This window comes from Tachyglossus aculeatus, chromosome X1 (genome assembly GCF_015852505.1).
Source record: "Tachyglossus aculeatus isolate mTacAcu1 chromosome X1, mTacAcu1.pri, whole genome shotgun sequence".
NCBI lineage: Eukaryota > Metazoa > Chordata > Mammalia > Monotremata > Tachyglossidae > Tachyglossus > Tachyglossus aculeatus.
In genome coordinates this window covers 86,915,808-86,931,635 of record NC_052101.1, presented here as the reverse complement: position 1 = coordinate 86,931,635, position 15,828 = coordinate 86,915,808, and the positions used below count along the sequence as shown (strand labels likewise).

At 45.1% G+C, this 15,828-nt stretch overlaps 1 protein-coding gene across 1 annotated transcript in view; it reads right to left on the bottom strand.

Moving 5' to 3' along the window:
* Nucleotides 1–15,828, bottom strand: part of OSGIN1 (oxidative stress induced growth inhibitor 1) — a 342,694-nt gene that overhangs the window by 316,724 nt on the left and 10,142 nt on the right. Inside the window, exon 5 of the mRNA XM_038772435.1 lies at nt 1,284–1,470. The gene's annotated coding sequence lies outside the window, so the exon portion shown is untranslated. The remainder of the gene's footprint in view (nt 1–1,283; nt 1,471–15,828) is intronic.

Sequence of the window (15,828 nt, the reverse complement as noted above, 5' to 3'; positions counted from 1 at the left end):
TAAGCACTTAGCATGTGCCAAGCACTGTTCCGAGCTCTGGGGTAAAGGCAAGTTAATTAGGTTGGACATGGTTCTTGTCCCACATGGGCTCATAGTTTTCATCTCCATTTTATAAATGAGGTAACTGAGGGACAGAGAAGCAAAGTGACTTGCCCAAGGTCACCCAGCAGACAAGTGGCGGAGCTAGGATTGGAACGCAGGTCCTTCTGACTCCCAGGCCCATGCTCTATCTACTAGGCCATGCCGCTACTTCATGCCCATATGACTTGCCACATCAGACTTAGTGGGCCATTTCACCATTACCAATGGAATAAAGCTGGGCTGGGCCTAAGTACCATGTTATTCAATCTGTTTCAATCACACTTATGGACACCACAAGCAATCTGGAAGTTGGTGTCAGTACATGATTCCAATCCTCAGAGAAACTCAACTTCCCTTGAATAATTCTTAAAGGAGCCCCTATCCACTGATGACTGTATCCTAGGATTATCTGCACAGGAAAATGAACTGATAATTATGAACCACTTGAGAAATTCAGCCAAGCATCATGAACTGACAAATAGAATGGGGTAACCACTAGTTCACATCTGGTAAACCCTCTACATAGCCAAGGAACTCCACTGGTGACCCAGAATTGAATGCTGCCTCATAATTCTGCTTCCTAGGCAACACACTGTCCAACGATGCAAGCTAGACAAAGAGCAGGGCTGACTTACTGCTCCAGAAGTAAATTTGTATCATCAACCCACCATGGTGTCCCGGCTGGTAATCAGTCAGCCAGCTCGCCATGACAACAACCCCTGTAAGTGTTAGGGTGAGGGTTAGGGTTAGAGTTAAGGCCAGGGTTAGGGTTGGGGATTGGGTTAATGTTGGGGTTAGTGCTGTGTTAGAGTGCACCTCTCCATCCCCCCCACCCAAATCTGACCCTCACCCCCCACCCCGCCCCGCTTGCCTAGCGGTATTGTTTTTGGGTTTTTTTCAGTCTCACAGCTGTGGCTGGCTCCTCCCCTGATGGCAATCTGTGAGATGGTCATAGGGGAGGGCAGACGTGATTCCCTTCCTGGGCCTCCTCCCCAGCCTAGTTCCTCTTGCTGAAGCAGTCAGAGAAGGGGCTGACCCTGGGTACATCAGTGAAACAAACAATAAGTTTTTAAGGATGATCATGGAGGGAGCAGAAGCTGAAGGGAAATCGGGGTAAACAATCTTAAAAGGTTTCAGGAGGGTCGAGGAGGGATTGAAAGAGCTGTGGGGAGGGTCAGAGGTGGGATGTAGAGTCAGCTTACCTCATCACCAGCCAAGGTCGCCAGGGTGGGGCAACAGGACAAATTTACTTCCGGTGAAGTTAGCACAGCCATCGTGAGACGCTTTTAGAAATTGACAGAGTACAGCACAGGCAGACGATCTGCGTTCAGACCAAACTCCAGGTCTTTAAAGCATTCGTAAGTCCAATATTCTTTATGGCTATGCCACCTAGAAGGAATAAGAACAGCTAGGTAGTAGTTTTCCTGGCTTCCACGGAGCCCCCATCAATAGGAAATAAGATTCCAGCAGCAATAGCCACCGTCTTCATTGTTGATCTAAAGGTGATGGTTATTGCTATTGTTCTCATATTTTTGTTCCCTCTGAATTTTCCCTGTTGCCTCTGCCTGCATCGCCCACACCATCCTGCTCTCCTCCAACCCGAGCAGTTATAAATAATAATAATTATCATTATTATTATGGTATTTAAGTGCTTACTATGAGCAGAGCACTGTTCTAAGCACTGGGGTAGATACAGGGTAATCAGGTTGTCCCACATGGAGCTCACAGTCAATCACCATTTAACAGATGAGGTAACTGAGGCACAGAGAAGTTAAGCGACTTGCCCAAGGTCACACAGCAGACAAGTGGTGGAATCAGGATTAGAACCCATTTCCTCTGACTCCCAAGCCCGAGTTCTTTCCACTAAGCCACACTGCTTCCCCGACTCCAGAGGCACCAGACTCCCGCCGATCCCAATCATCACCTCTACCCTCTGACCTCCGTCCCTGGCCCACCTATACAATTGCTGTAGACATACTAAGTTACTCTAACCTGACGTGACTTGAGCTACATTTTTCGAAGGTGTGGCTTTGATGTCACATGAGAAAACAACATAAGGTTGGAAGCATCAGAAAGGCATGCTGAGCTCGCAAAGTACCACATGAGATTAGATGGCACAGTTGTGCCACCTTGGCCCAAAGTATGCAGAATGAATGCCGATGATGATCCAATGGACATTTCTCGTGGTGTGTTTCACTGCATTTTGCGATTGGTAGTCAACAGGGGCACTCCATGATTTGCAATGCCCTGACTGCACGCCTCTATCATCATCATCAATCGTATTTATTGAGCGCTTACTATGTGCAGAGCACTGTACTAAGCGCTTGGGAAGTACAAATTGGCAACATATAGAGACAGTCCCTACCCAACAGTGGGCTCACAATCTAAAAGGGGGAGACAGAGAACAAAACCAAACATACTAACAAAATAAAATAGAATAGATATGTACAAATAAAATAGAGTAAAAAATATGTACAAACATATATACATATATACAGGTGCTGTGGGGAAGGGAAGGAGGTAAGATGGCGGGGATGGAGAGGGGGATGAGGGGGAGAGGAAGGAAGGGGCTCAGTCTGGGAAGGCCTCCTGGAGGAGGTGAGCTCTCAGTAGGGCCTTGAAGGGAGGAAGAGAGCTAGCTTGGCGGATGGGCAGAGGGAGGGCATTCCAGGCCCGGGGGATGACGTGGGCCGGGGGTCGATGGTGGGACAGGCGAGAGCGAGGTACGGTGAGGAGATCAGTGGTGGAGGAGCGGAGGGTGCGGACTGGGCTGTAGAAGGAGAGAAGGGAGGTGAGGTAGGAGGGGGCGAGGTGATGGAGAGCCTTGAAGCCCAGGGTGAGGAGTTTCTGCCTGATGCGCAGATTGATTGGTAGCCACTGGAGATTTTTGAGGAGGGGAGTGATATGCCCAGAGCGTTTCTGGACAAAGATAATCCGGGCAGCAGCATGAAGTATGGATTGAAGTGGAGCCTCTACTATTCAGAGTCAGAGGAAGGATAATAGGGGCCCAGATCAGGGTGGGATTGGAGGCCCCTTCAGAAGAGACTTTGAATGTGTTGAAGAAATCGGCTCAAGTAGAGGCAGTTCTTTCATCTCCATCTTGCTGCTCTAATTGGCTTCTAGCCAAGCTGTCACTCCCCTACGTGGTTCAGAGCGGCTCCTTGGCGCGAAGCCCAGCAGAAGAAACCAACCGGGAGACAGCCCATCACCGCCACTAACGCCGGGCTGTGTGGGCAATCTCCCAGGCACTCTAGAGATGACGGGCCTGGAGCCGTTGTGCCACTGTACCTGTGCTAATCGGGTCCTGCTGCTATATTCATAACTTCTTTAGAAGTAAACGTTTGTACTTTGGTGCCATGCTGCCACTCCCCAGACCTGAGCCCACTGTTGGGTAGGGACTGTCTCTATGTGTTGCCAACTTGTACTTCCCAAGCACTTAGTACAGTGCTCTGCACGCAGTAAGCGCTCAATAAATATGATTGATTAACAGCCACAATAATTATTACAATTAGTATTTGTTAAGTGCTTACTATGGGTCAAGCACAGTTCTAAGCGCTGGGGAAGATACTGTTTAGTCTAGTTAGACACAGTCCCTGCCCCATTTGGGGCTCACACATCTCCCCCAAGAGGCCTTCCCTAAGCCCTCCTTTCCTCTTCTCCCACTCCCTTCTGTGTCGCCCTGACTTGCTCCCTTTATTCATCCCCCCTCCCAGCCCCATAGCACAGGTACATATCTGTAATTTCATTTTTTATAATAATAATAATACTAATAGCATTTGTTAAGCACTTACTGTATGCCAGGCACTGTACTAAGCATCAGGGTGGATAGAAGCAATTAGGGTTGCACACAATCCCTGTCCCACATGGGACTCTCAGTCTTAATTCCCATTTTACAGATGAGGAAACTGAGGCCCAGAGAAGTGAAGTGACTTGCCCACACAGCACACAAGTGGCAGAGCGAGGATTAGAACCCATGAACTTCTGACTCCCAGGCCTGTGCTCTATCCACTATGCCATGCTGCTTCTCCCATCTCCCCCTCTAGACTATAAGCTCGTTATGGGCAAAGAATGTGTCTGGTATATTGTTATATTCTTTACTCTCCCAAGTGCTTAGTACAGTGCTCTGCACACAGTAAGCACTCAATAAATACGATTGACTGACTCACTTTCAAAGTAGGAGGGAGAACAGGCATTGTTTTTTTAATGGTACTCAAGTTCTTACTATGTTCCAGGCACTCGAGTAGATACACGATTATCAGGTTCAACACAGTCCTTGTCCCAGTTGGGGCTCACAGTCTAAGTAGGAGGGGGTAGGATTTAATCCCCATTTTACAGATGAGGAAACTGAGGCACAGAGAACTTAAGTCACTTACCCAAGGACACACAGCAAGCAAGTGGTGGAGTGAGGAGTAGAACCCGCGTCCACTGACTCCTATGCCCATGCTCTTTCCACTAAGCCACCCTGCTTTTCTTGGCTTACCACTATTGGTCATGCTTGTTTCTAGATTTTCATCAGTCCCTTCAGCCACACTCACATACGTGGATAGGATCTCACTTTAAGTATCATCAACTCTATATGCACTCATTTTTGTTGTCTATTGCAGATTTTCACTAAAATGCCATTAGGGAATTTTAGAACATTTGTCCTACAAGTATACAGTCAGCGATGGGGTTGGAAAAAAGGGTATTATAATAATAATAATAATAATGGTATTTGTTAAGTGCTTACTATGTGCCAAGCACTGTTCTATGCTCTAGGGTAAATACAAGGTAATCAGATTGTCCCACTTGGGGCTCACAGTCTCAATCCCCATTTACCAGATGAGGTAACAGGCACAGAGAAGTGAAGTGACTTGCCCAAGGTCACAGCAGACAAGTGGTGGAGCCGGGATTCTAACCCACGACCTCTGACTCCCAAGCCCAGGCTCTTGCCACTAGGCCATGCTGCTCCCCAAATATATATAAATACATATATACACACACATATAAATACATATGCTAGACAATACAACACAAATGTTCCTTTAGCATGAAGTTTTGCAAGAATGTAACTCCTATCATTATTATTATGATATTTATTGAATGCTTACTAGATGTCAAATGCTGTTCTAAGTGCTGGGGTCGATACAAGGTAATCAGGTTGAACACAGTCCCTTTTTATGAGACTCACAGTCTAAGTGGAAGGGAGAACAGGTATTGAATCCCCATTTTACAAAGAAACAGACACAGAAGTTAAGTGACTTGCCCTAGTTCACACTGCAAGAATTGGCAGAGCTGGGATTAAAACCAAGGTCCTCTGACTCCTAGGCCCATGCTCCTATCTCTGTTTTCCATGTTATAGAACACACAGCCATACTCCTGCAAGTAGGGATGTACACCTTGGACTATCCTCTTTTTTAGTGATGGACTGATGTGCTCTTCATTTAAAAAAAATCAATTCCTTTCCTGGATTCTAAGACTGGTTATTGTTTCAGGAACATTGGCAGTCTGAATAGCTTTTTCCTTCCTCCCTACACTTTAATCCAGTTTCCACCATCATTATTAGCAGCAAGATGGAAACCTTGGCTAAAGAGTTTGTGGATAGCTGGGGACTTGAAATGACTTATCACTAAGTTGAAAGCCTGAGGAATCACTACAGAAATCCCTGCACTTACATCTCCCTTATTGTTGTAACATTAGCCTGTTCCTCAAATTGGTCAAGGCTTAACAACTTGAAGGTGAATTTTTCCTTTGTCCTATATAGGAATTGAAATTCCCCCTCATTAAAATGGCAAAAATTCTGCAGAATCTGTGCTAATCCAGAAGGCTACATTATCTCCCTTTCAAATCTCCTTCACACAAATCTTTAGTTCAGTTTGTATGTAGAAACCAAGTATTTTAAAATCCAAAACCCTATGTTGATTCCATCAAATGAGGTAGTGTTAAACACAAATTTCACTTCTAATATATACTTACTATATTTTTTTAAATGGGATTTGTTAAGCGCTTACTATGTGCCAGGTTCTGTACTAAGTGCTGGGGTAGGTACAAGTTAATCAGGTTGGACACAATCCGTGCCCCACGTGGGGCTCACAATCTTAATCCCATTTTACAGATGAGGTAACAGGCACAGAGAAGTGAAGTGACTTGCCCAAGGTCATGTAGCAGACAAGTGGCAAAGTCAGGATTAGAACACAGGTCCTCTGACTCCCAAGCCTGTGCTCTTTCCACTAGACCACACTGCTTCTCTGGTTTGAAGGGCATATGTGCTGAGCATATATTCAGCTGTCTTCTCTTCTCTGTTACACTTTGGACAGCTTTGCTTAAGCAAGAGCATCATTTAAATGGGGGTAAAGTAGTAAATTTGTATATAGCACACAACCCTGAAAACAGTGGCTGCAACTGCCAAAAAAGGACAGTATTTTCAGTTAGGTGGTGTCTAAGTAGGCAGTTGGTCACATATTAATCTTTTCACTGAGACCCCACACACATAATTATTCGTCAGTACCATCAATCTTTGATTATGAAGGAAAGTGATACACAAGTATTAACATGCATCCTACACAGTGAGGAATAATTTGGTTATCCATTAAGCCTTTTCTATGTGCCAAACACTGTGTTAAGTGATGGGATTGATACAAGATAATCAGGTCAGACACAGTCCCTGCGCCTTATGGCTTCACAGTATAAGAAGTGGGGAGAGCCAACTACCTTATCTCCAGTTGACGATAAGGAATCTGAGGCCCAGAGGGGTTAAGAGACTTGCCCAGGGTTACCCAGCTGGCCAGTAACAGAACTGGGGTTAAAGGCGGAAGTCCCAGGTTCTGCCACTTGGCCCCAGTGCCTCCCAATAGAGAAGCAGCATGGCTCAATGGAAAGAGTACGGGCTTGGGAGTCAGAGGTCATGGGTTCAAATCCCGGCTCCGCCAATTGTCAGCTGTGTGACCTTGGAGAAGTCACTTTATTTCTCTGTGCCTCAGTTACCTCATCTGTAAAATGGGGATTAAGACTGTGAGCCCCGCATGGTACAACCTGATCACCTTGTGTCCTCCCCAGAGCTCAGAACAGTGCTTTGCACATAGTAAGTGCTTAACAAATGCCATCATCATTATTATTATTAAACACCTTTGGCCATTCAAGAAATACTCAACTGTCGCAAATGCTTTCTGACTGTGAGCTCACCGTGGGCAAGGAATGTCACTGTTTACTGTTGCACTGTACTTTCCCAAGTGCTTGGTACAGTGCTCTGCACACATGAACACACCAGGATACACACAAACACAAGGCACCACGGATGGATACACACAGCCATAGGCAGTGGGGCCTGGTGGATAGAGCATGGGCCTGGGAGTCAGGAGGACCTGGGTTCTAATCCCGACTCTGCCACTTGTCTGCTGTGGAACAAGTCACTTCGCTTCTCTGTGTCTCAGTTCCCTCATCTGCAAAATGGGGATTATGACTATGAGCCCCATATGGAAGAGGGACTGTGTCCAACCTGATTAACCAGTATCTACCCCTGCACTTAGTACAGTGCCTACCACCTAGTAAGCGCTTAATATCATAAAAGGTCACACAGGAACAGATGGATAACACACCAATCCCTCACAAAACCTGAACTCCCTAGCTTCCCACTTAAACCTACTTTTCCTGCTACCTTTCCCCTCAGTGCACAAGAGCACCATCCTCCCTGTCCCAGCAGAGACTTTCATCTTTGGTGTCATCTTTAACTCTTTTGTTTCATCTCCCACAGTCAATCTCTCTCTAAATCCTGCTGGCTTTGCTTCCACAATATTTCCTGAAGTCACCCACCCCTTCCTCTCCACCCTGATCCAAGCATTTGTCATTTCATAACTAGACTATTATCACACCAGCCTCCTTACTGGTCCCAGCCCCCAGGCACTCCCAGATCATTTTCCTAAAATGACATTCAGAAAACACCACTTCTCGCCTCCAAATCCTACAGTGGCTACCTACTTTACCAGACAACTGGTTTCAAAGCTTTCCACAAGCTCTCTTCTCCCCTCTATTCCAGCTCACGCTCCTTCTAAACAACCCTTCTAGCTCTCACTTGCTCGCGCCTCTACAATCTCTAGCCTACAGCACGCTCTGTCTCCACATTCAAAACCAGGCTAAAGTCACCTTCTCCAAGAGGCATTCCCCAACTAACCCTGACATCCCTGATTAGGTCAATCTTTTATTCATCCACGGCACTTTAAGTGTAGAGATCAGTTTGCTCCATTTATTCATTTATTTTCTTACTTTTGTTTTTAACAGTCATATTTGTATGTATATCATCTGGGTCTGCCACCTCGCCCAGTAGACTGAAAGCTCTTAGAGGACAGGGATGTGTCTTCTTTTTTTATTATATGCTCCAAAGAACCTTGTACAGTGCTCTACACACAACTGAAGCTCAATAAACACTAAGATGAGGATGAGTCTCAGAAAAGTACTAAATTACTGGTTAGAAAGAGTTAATGCAGTTTACAAAAAAGGCCTAATTTACTCCCAGGGTATTTGCTACCGCAGGCTGCAAAATAAGGACAAGTTAATAGACTCCTACCCCTGCCCTCAAGAAATTTAAATTCCAAATATTGCCGGCCAGCCTAGTACCTGGAACGTGGATTGAGACAGGGGAGAAAAACCTAGGTACTATATATGAATTTTTTAAAATAATGAGAAAATGAAACAGAATAAAAACTCTCTGATGATCCCATAACATCAACCCCCTCTCTCCCCAATAGCACTTTATGTACATATGTTGCTTCCCCCTACCTGTCTAGTGTCTATTTAGCGTATGCCTAAATTGTAAAGTCCTCAAAAGGCAGGGATCATGTCTACTAACTCTGCTGGACTCTTGCAAATGTTTAGTACCGCAGTCTGCACAGAGTAAGCATTCAATAAATATTAGTAATTGAAGAGAAAATGCATTCTTCATGTATCTGGAAAGACCTTCACGGAGGAGACAAAACATCTCTGACACAATCCACTCAAGTTTAGAACTAAATTCCCCAGAAGTATTCTTCCACAAGAAACTACATCATTGTGAACTTCACATAGAAAATTATTCTCCCTCTTGGGATCTGCACATAAAAGTGATTTCATAGATTGCATTGAGCCACAGAACAAAAAGATCAATCTATTGTCTCTCTTCATGGCTTAAGGACTCGAGTCTTCTATTATTCGCCACTGGTCAAATGGCTCCGCTCCCTTTCAAACCACTTAACGGGGAAATTTCCAACCCTCACTACCATGTGGCTTTATTAAATCAAAAAGTGGCACCCCGCTGAGGTTATTCACTTGGTAAAAAGCAAAAATTTCCAAAGTATGAGCCTCATTAAGTGTTAAGATAGTTCCCACTGCCTGGTTCCTTTCCAAGCAGTGACAGTCGATAATCACAGGAATTCCCAAGCCACACTAAAGTTTGACCTTCAAGTCATTATGTTGACAGGAGCCCGAGTTTCACACAACACCAATGAAAATGCTTAAGCAGCTTAATAAACAAGGTTATGTAATGCAGTCAAGCACCTGGTGCAATGTCTTAAGTACAAGTCTGGGAGTCAGGAACTCTTACTACTATAGTGTTACCTGTCCTGCAAGTGTCAATAAACTTGTTGATGTTGATGCACATAGTAAGCACTCAATAAATACAACAATGAATGATGAAGCACTCATTGAGACACTGTGGTCAATTCACCTTGTCACCCCAGGAAACTTGGTTCACCTCTATGTACCTGACTCTCATGTGACCAGAGGCCAAAATGCAGCATAATATACATGATCTTTCTAGCATGGCAGATAGAGGACAAGTGCAGGAAGCAACACCAAGACTCACAAATTCATTCAATCATATTTATTGAGCACTTACCGTGTGCAAAGCACTGTACTAAGTGTTTGGAAATTACAAATCTGACCATGCTGAAAAGTCCAGCAAACTCCTTCAATTATTTCACAGCAGTTGGTTGCATGGTAAATCTATTCCATCCTGCCATGTTGGGGAATGCTTTTGATCCACTGGGAAACTCTTCCAACTCAGCCCGAGCATCACCGAAAGCCTCTGAGATAGTCATCCAGTAACTGCCAAATGGCGATGACTGTGCTCTTACTATCAATAATAATAACATAAAAAACAGAAGGAGACATGCAGATGATCATGAAACCCTCTTGGCACAGTGATAGGAACTGAGCTTTTTTACCTTCAGCTCATCAATTCCAGGGACTGCTTTACAAAAATATAGTACATTGGCCATGTCTCCGTAGGGCAAATCTAAAGGCAGATGAAAAAATTAATGCCTACATCCTAGTTGCTAGCCTACCCACTAAACCAACTCCCCTGTGATCTTTCAAATGCCTTGATTTCTCTGAGGTTGCAGCAATACACTCTGTCTTGGAAATGTAATGACTGGGTTGGCTCTGAAATTATCTACACTGTGAAGTTTGAAAAGGCTTTTCAAATTTATATGTTCATATTTAGACATACAAAATGACAATGTATCTGCTCTTGGAAAATCAGATTGGACTTGATTGCATAATGCAGACAAATTCCTTTACAGAAATATCTGACAAATTAAACAGGCATAAAATGGCCTTAAAAACAAGGCAGGGAAGTTTTGCACGCTTTATTTTATTGTTTGTATACTGGACTCGATCTAAAGCAGCACTGTGATTCTGGTACCTTGCACAGTTGCCTATGTTCTTCCGAAAGACTAATTAGAATCTTGTACAGCAATGGAAAGCATAGAGGTTCCCCTACAGTTTCTACAAATAGCTTTCTGTCCTTTCTTCTTGAAGATGGTGATTCGTGTGGCTTCTAAAAACTTGTGTCCTTTCCTCAGTATCCATATGCTGTGGAAAAGTTTGTGCAAATGTCTGAGTAGTAGGTCCCTTCCTTGCTTGTAAACTTCCTCAGGAATGCCATCAGATCTGGGTGCCTTTTTGCATGGCTTTGTGGAGATTAGTTCCCCAAAAGAAGAGGTTATGGTCATGTCTCCACATTCTGACCCATTTTCTGTGCTGTGGAGGGCCTCCTCCTTGATGGTAGAAGGCACGTTTAGGCATTCATTGTAGCACTCTTGCTATCTTTGTCCGTAATGAGAGTGGTTCCATCGGTGTTCCTAAGCAGTTTGGTGTACCATCATAACAGATAACGTCGATAGCCTGAGGGCTGCTGGGACCAGAGGTTGAATTCTGACACCTTACAAGCAAATTGGACATTTTCAATTTCACTTTGCCCTATTCATAAGTTTAAGAAAGAACCAGGCTTTTATTAAGATGGTGAAAGAAATAGCTTTTTAATATTGGCTATACAGCCAGTCTTTGACTTGAGGCATTTCAAATTAAAACGAATGGCACTTACGGCATTTCCAAATTTGTCATTTCAACTTTACAACACTAACTTCCTTTATGGCATCAGCTTTAGAGGTGTGAACATTAGGGGGGTAGGAGGGGGGTGGGGGAAGAGGAAAGCGATAGACCCTTGGAGAAATGGGGGAAACAATTGGAATAGTCATGATGGGTTGGAAATGGGGGAGAAAGTTTTAGGAGGATCGGGTTACCTGATCACCAGAGAGTAGAGAGTAGGAGACTATAGTTCACTCAGTAGAGTAACCGGGGAGGGCCATTTTAGTTACAACGAAATAGAAATCGTTCCCCTATCGTGGAATCTGACTTGATATTAATAACGCTCTACTACTCATGTATAATTGATTGAGTACAGTCTTCTGGGTAACTTTGGTTATAATACGGCATTCGGCAACCAATTCCCTGTTTACAAAATTATTCCAACTTGTAATGTAGTTTTCAGGAACCAATTGGACTTGTGGTCTAGTTTCATTTCCACTAAAGTGTGGGGCCCAGGTAGTCACCTAATATGCCCTCCCCTAAGGCCATTACAGCAGACACGCACATGAGCTGGGACTAACATTCATGTAAGGATACAAGCTTCAAAAAACTGAGACTTCAAGCTATACAGGAATGCAAACAGGAACACTCTAGAGGCACGCGAGACCCAGATGCACAAGGTAATACATGCAAACACGAGTGCAAATAAGGGCAAGCAGACTGGGAGTGTGGCAAGACTTGAGTGGCAGAGAGAAGCCACAGAGAAGGGTGCAGGAGAAAAGTGAAAACAGAAGACAATAAGTGCACTGTCTTCCCTAATCCAGGTGAAGACCAGGTATTTCCACTTGGAAATACAAACACCTATGAAGAAATCAATGGCATATATTGTAGGCTTACACTGTGCAGAGTGAGCTGTTACCCTTACAATGCACTAAGTGCTTGGGAAAGTACAATAATGCAGTTGGTAGTCATGATTTCTGTCCACAAGAAGCTTACAGTCCAGAGGCAGGGCTGGGGGGGGAGGGGGGGGGAGAGTTAAAAAAGATTACATATAGGGGAAATGGTAAAGTGTAAGGATATACTCTGGGGTAAATGTCAAAAGCATAGTGGGTACAGATCTGAGTGCATAGGTGACACAGAGAAGGTGGCGGCTAGGGGAAATTAAGGGCTTAGTCAGGGAAGGCCTCTTGGAGGATATGTGATTTTTAGGAGGGCTTTGAAGGTGGGGAGAGTGATGGTCTTTTGGATACGAAGGGGGAGGAAGTTCCAGGCCAGAGGGAGGAAGCACTTAGTATAGTGCTAAGTGCTTAGTACAGTGCTCTGCACACAGTAAGCGCTCAATAAATACAACTGAATGAATGAGTGTGGACTAGGACTTGTCGGTGAGATAGATGAAATTGAGCCCCCTTGAACGAGTCGTCTACACGCGCTGCCTCAAATTTCTCAACGCCAACTCTCTCCTCGATCCCCTCCAATCTGGCTTCCGTCCCCTACATTCCACGGAAACTGCCCTCTCAAAGGTCACCAATGACCTCCTGCTTGCCAAATCCAACGGCTCATACTCTATCCTAATCCTTCTCGACCTCTCGGCTGCCTTCGACACTGTGGACCACCCCATTCTCCTCAACACGCTATCCAACCTTGGCTTCACAGACTCCATCCTCTCCTGGTTCTCCTCTTATCTCTCCGGTTGTTCATTCTCAGTCTCTTTTGCAAGCTCCTCCTCCCCCTACCATCCCCTTACTGTGGGGGTTCCTCAAGGTTCAGTTCTTGGTCCCCTTCTGTTCTCGATCTACACCCACTCCCTTGGTGACCACATTCACTCCCACGGCTTCAACTATCATCTCTATGCTGATGACACCCAAATCTACATCTCTGCCCCTGATCTCTCTCCCTCCCTCCAGGCTCGCATCTCCTCCTGCCTTCAGGACATCTCTATCTGGATGTCTGCCCGCCACCTAAAACTCAACATGTCCAAGACTGAACTCCTTATCTTCCCTCCCAAACCCTGCCCTCTCCCTGACTTTCCCATCACTGTTGACGGCACTACCATCCTTCCCGTCTCACAAGCCCGCAACCTTGGTGTCATCCTTGACTCCGCTCTCTCATTCACCGCTCACATCCAAGCTGTCACCAAAAGCTGCCAGTCTCACCTCTGCAACATTTCCAAGAACCGCCCTTTCCTCTCCATCCAAACCGCTACCCTGCTTGTTCAAGCTCTCATCCTATCCCGTCTGGATTACTGTATCAGCCTCCTCTCTGATCTCTCATCCTCCTGTCTCTCCCCTCTTCAATCCATACTTCATGCTGCTGCCCAGATTGTCCTTGTCCAGAAACGCTCTGGGCATGTTACTCCCCTCCTCAAAAATCTCCAGTGGCTACCAATCAACCTATGCATCAGGCAGAAACTCCTCATCCTCGGCTTCAAGGCTCTCCATCACCTCGCCCCCTCCTACCTCACCTCCTTTCTCTTCTTCTACAGCCCAGCCCGCACCCTCCTCTGCTCCGCCACTAATCTCCTCACCATGCCTTGTTCTCGCGTGTCCCACTGTCGACCCCCAGCCCACGTCAGCCCCCGGCCTGGAATGCCCTCCCTCTCCACATCCGCCAACCTAGCTCTCTTCCTCCCTTCAAGGCCCTACTGAGAGCTCACCTCCTCCAGGAGGCCTTCCCAGACTGAGCCCCCTCCTTCCTCTCCCCCTCCATCCTCCCCGTCTTACCTCCGTCTCCTCCCCACATCACCTGTATATATGTATATAAGTTTGTATGTATTTATTACTCTATTTTATTTGTACATATTTATTCTATTTATTTTATTTTGTTAATATGTTTTGTTTTGTTCTCTGTCTCCCCCTTCTAGACTGTGAGCCCACTGTTGGGTAGGGACCGTCTCTATAAGTTGCCAACTTGTACTTCCCAAGCGCTTAGTACAGTGCTCTGCACACAGTAAGCACTCAATAAATACGATTGAATGAATGAATGAATGAGTTACAGAGAGTAGGTTGGCACTAAAGGAGTGAAGTATGGGGTCTGGGTTGTAATAAGAAATCAGTGAGGTAAGGAAGGAGTGGGAGAGATGACTGAGTGCCTTAGAGTTGATGGCAAGGCATTCCTGTTGATGTGGATGCAACCACTGGAGGTTTGTGAGGAGTGGGGAGATATAGATTGAAAAAGTTTTTTTGAAAAGTGATCTGAGCGAAGTATGGATTGGAGAGGGGAAAAGGCAGGGAGGTCAGCAAGGAGGCTGATAACTGTTGTATTATGTGTCAGAACTGTACTAAGTACTGGAGTAGACAAGATGATCAGGTCCCACATAAATAAATAAATGACGGCACTTTGTTAAGTGCTTACTATGTGCAAAGCACTGTTCTAAGTGCTGGGGGGGATACAAGGTGATCAGGTTGTCCCACGTGGTGCTCACAGTCTTAGTCTCCATTTTACAGATGAGGTAACAGACTCAGAGAAGTGAAGTGACTTGCCCAAGGTTACACAGCAGACAAGTGGCAGAGCCAGGATTCGAACCCATAACCTCTGACTCCCAAGCCTGGACTCTTTCCACTGAGCCACACTGCTTCTAAGTAGAAGGCAGAACAGATACTGAATCCCTATTTTGCAGATGAGGAAACTGAGGCAAATAGAAGTTAAGTGACCTGCCCAATGTATCACAGCAGGCAAGTAGTGGATCCAGGATTAGAACCCAGGTCCTCTGACTCCCAGGCCTGTGCTCTTTCCACTAGGCCATGCTGCTTCTCCCTGATGTAGTAGTCGAGGTGGAATATAACAAGTGCTTGAATCAACGTGGTAGCAGCTTGGAAGTTGAGGTAGAGGAAGATTTTAGAGATACTGTGAAGGTGGAACAAACAGGATTTGGTGACACTGAATATGTGGGTTGAATTAGAGAGATGAGTTGAAGACAATGCCAAGGTTGCGAGCTTGAGACAGGGAGACAGTGATGGAAAAGTCAGGGGGAGGACAGGGTTTGGTGGGAAGATGAGCTCTCTTTTAGACATATTAAGTATGAGGTGTCAGTGGGACATGCAAGAAGAGAAGCCTTGAAGGCAGGAGGAAATGTAAGACTGAAGAGAAGGAGCGAGGTGATGATTGGTAGATTTGAGGATCACCTGTGTAGACGGTAGTTGCAAAGATTTTAAATTTTCTTCAGTCTCTAGCATAAGTGGTTGAAATTGAGGAAGAGAGAAAAGTAGCAATAATTTTCATTGCATAAAATAGTGCAATTTTTCCTCTATGTATCTTGGTCTTTAGAAAGAAGAGAATAAATGCTGCTGAATTGGGATAAATAAAATACCATACCTCATAAAAACTGATTTTTGTTTCATGTTTGAGAACATGTGAGAAGTGGAGACAGAGAAGCAAAGAGGGACGGTTCTACAGTGCACAAGTATCAAGAATTTAAAGCAGGGTCAATGGTTT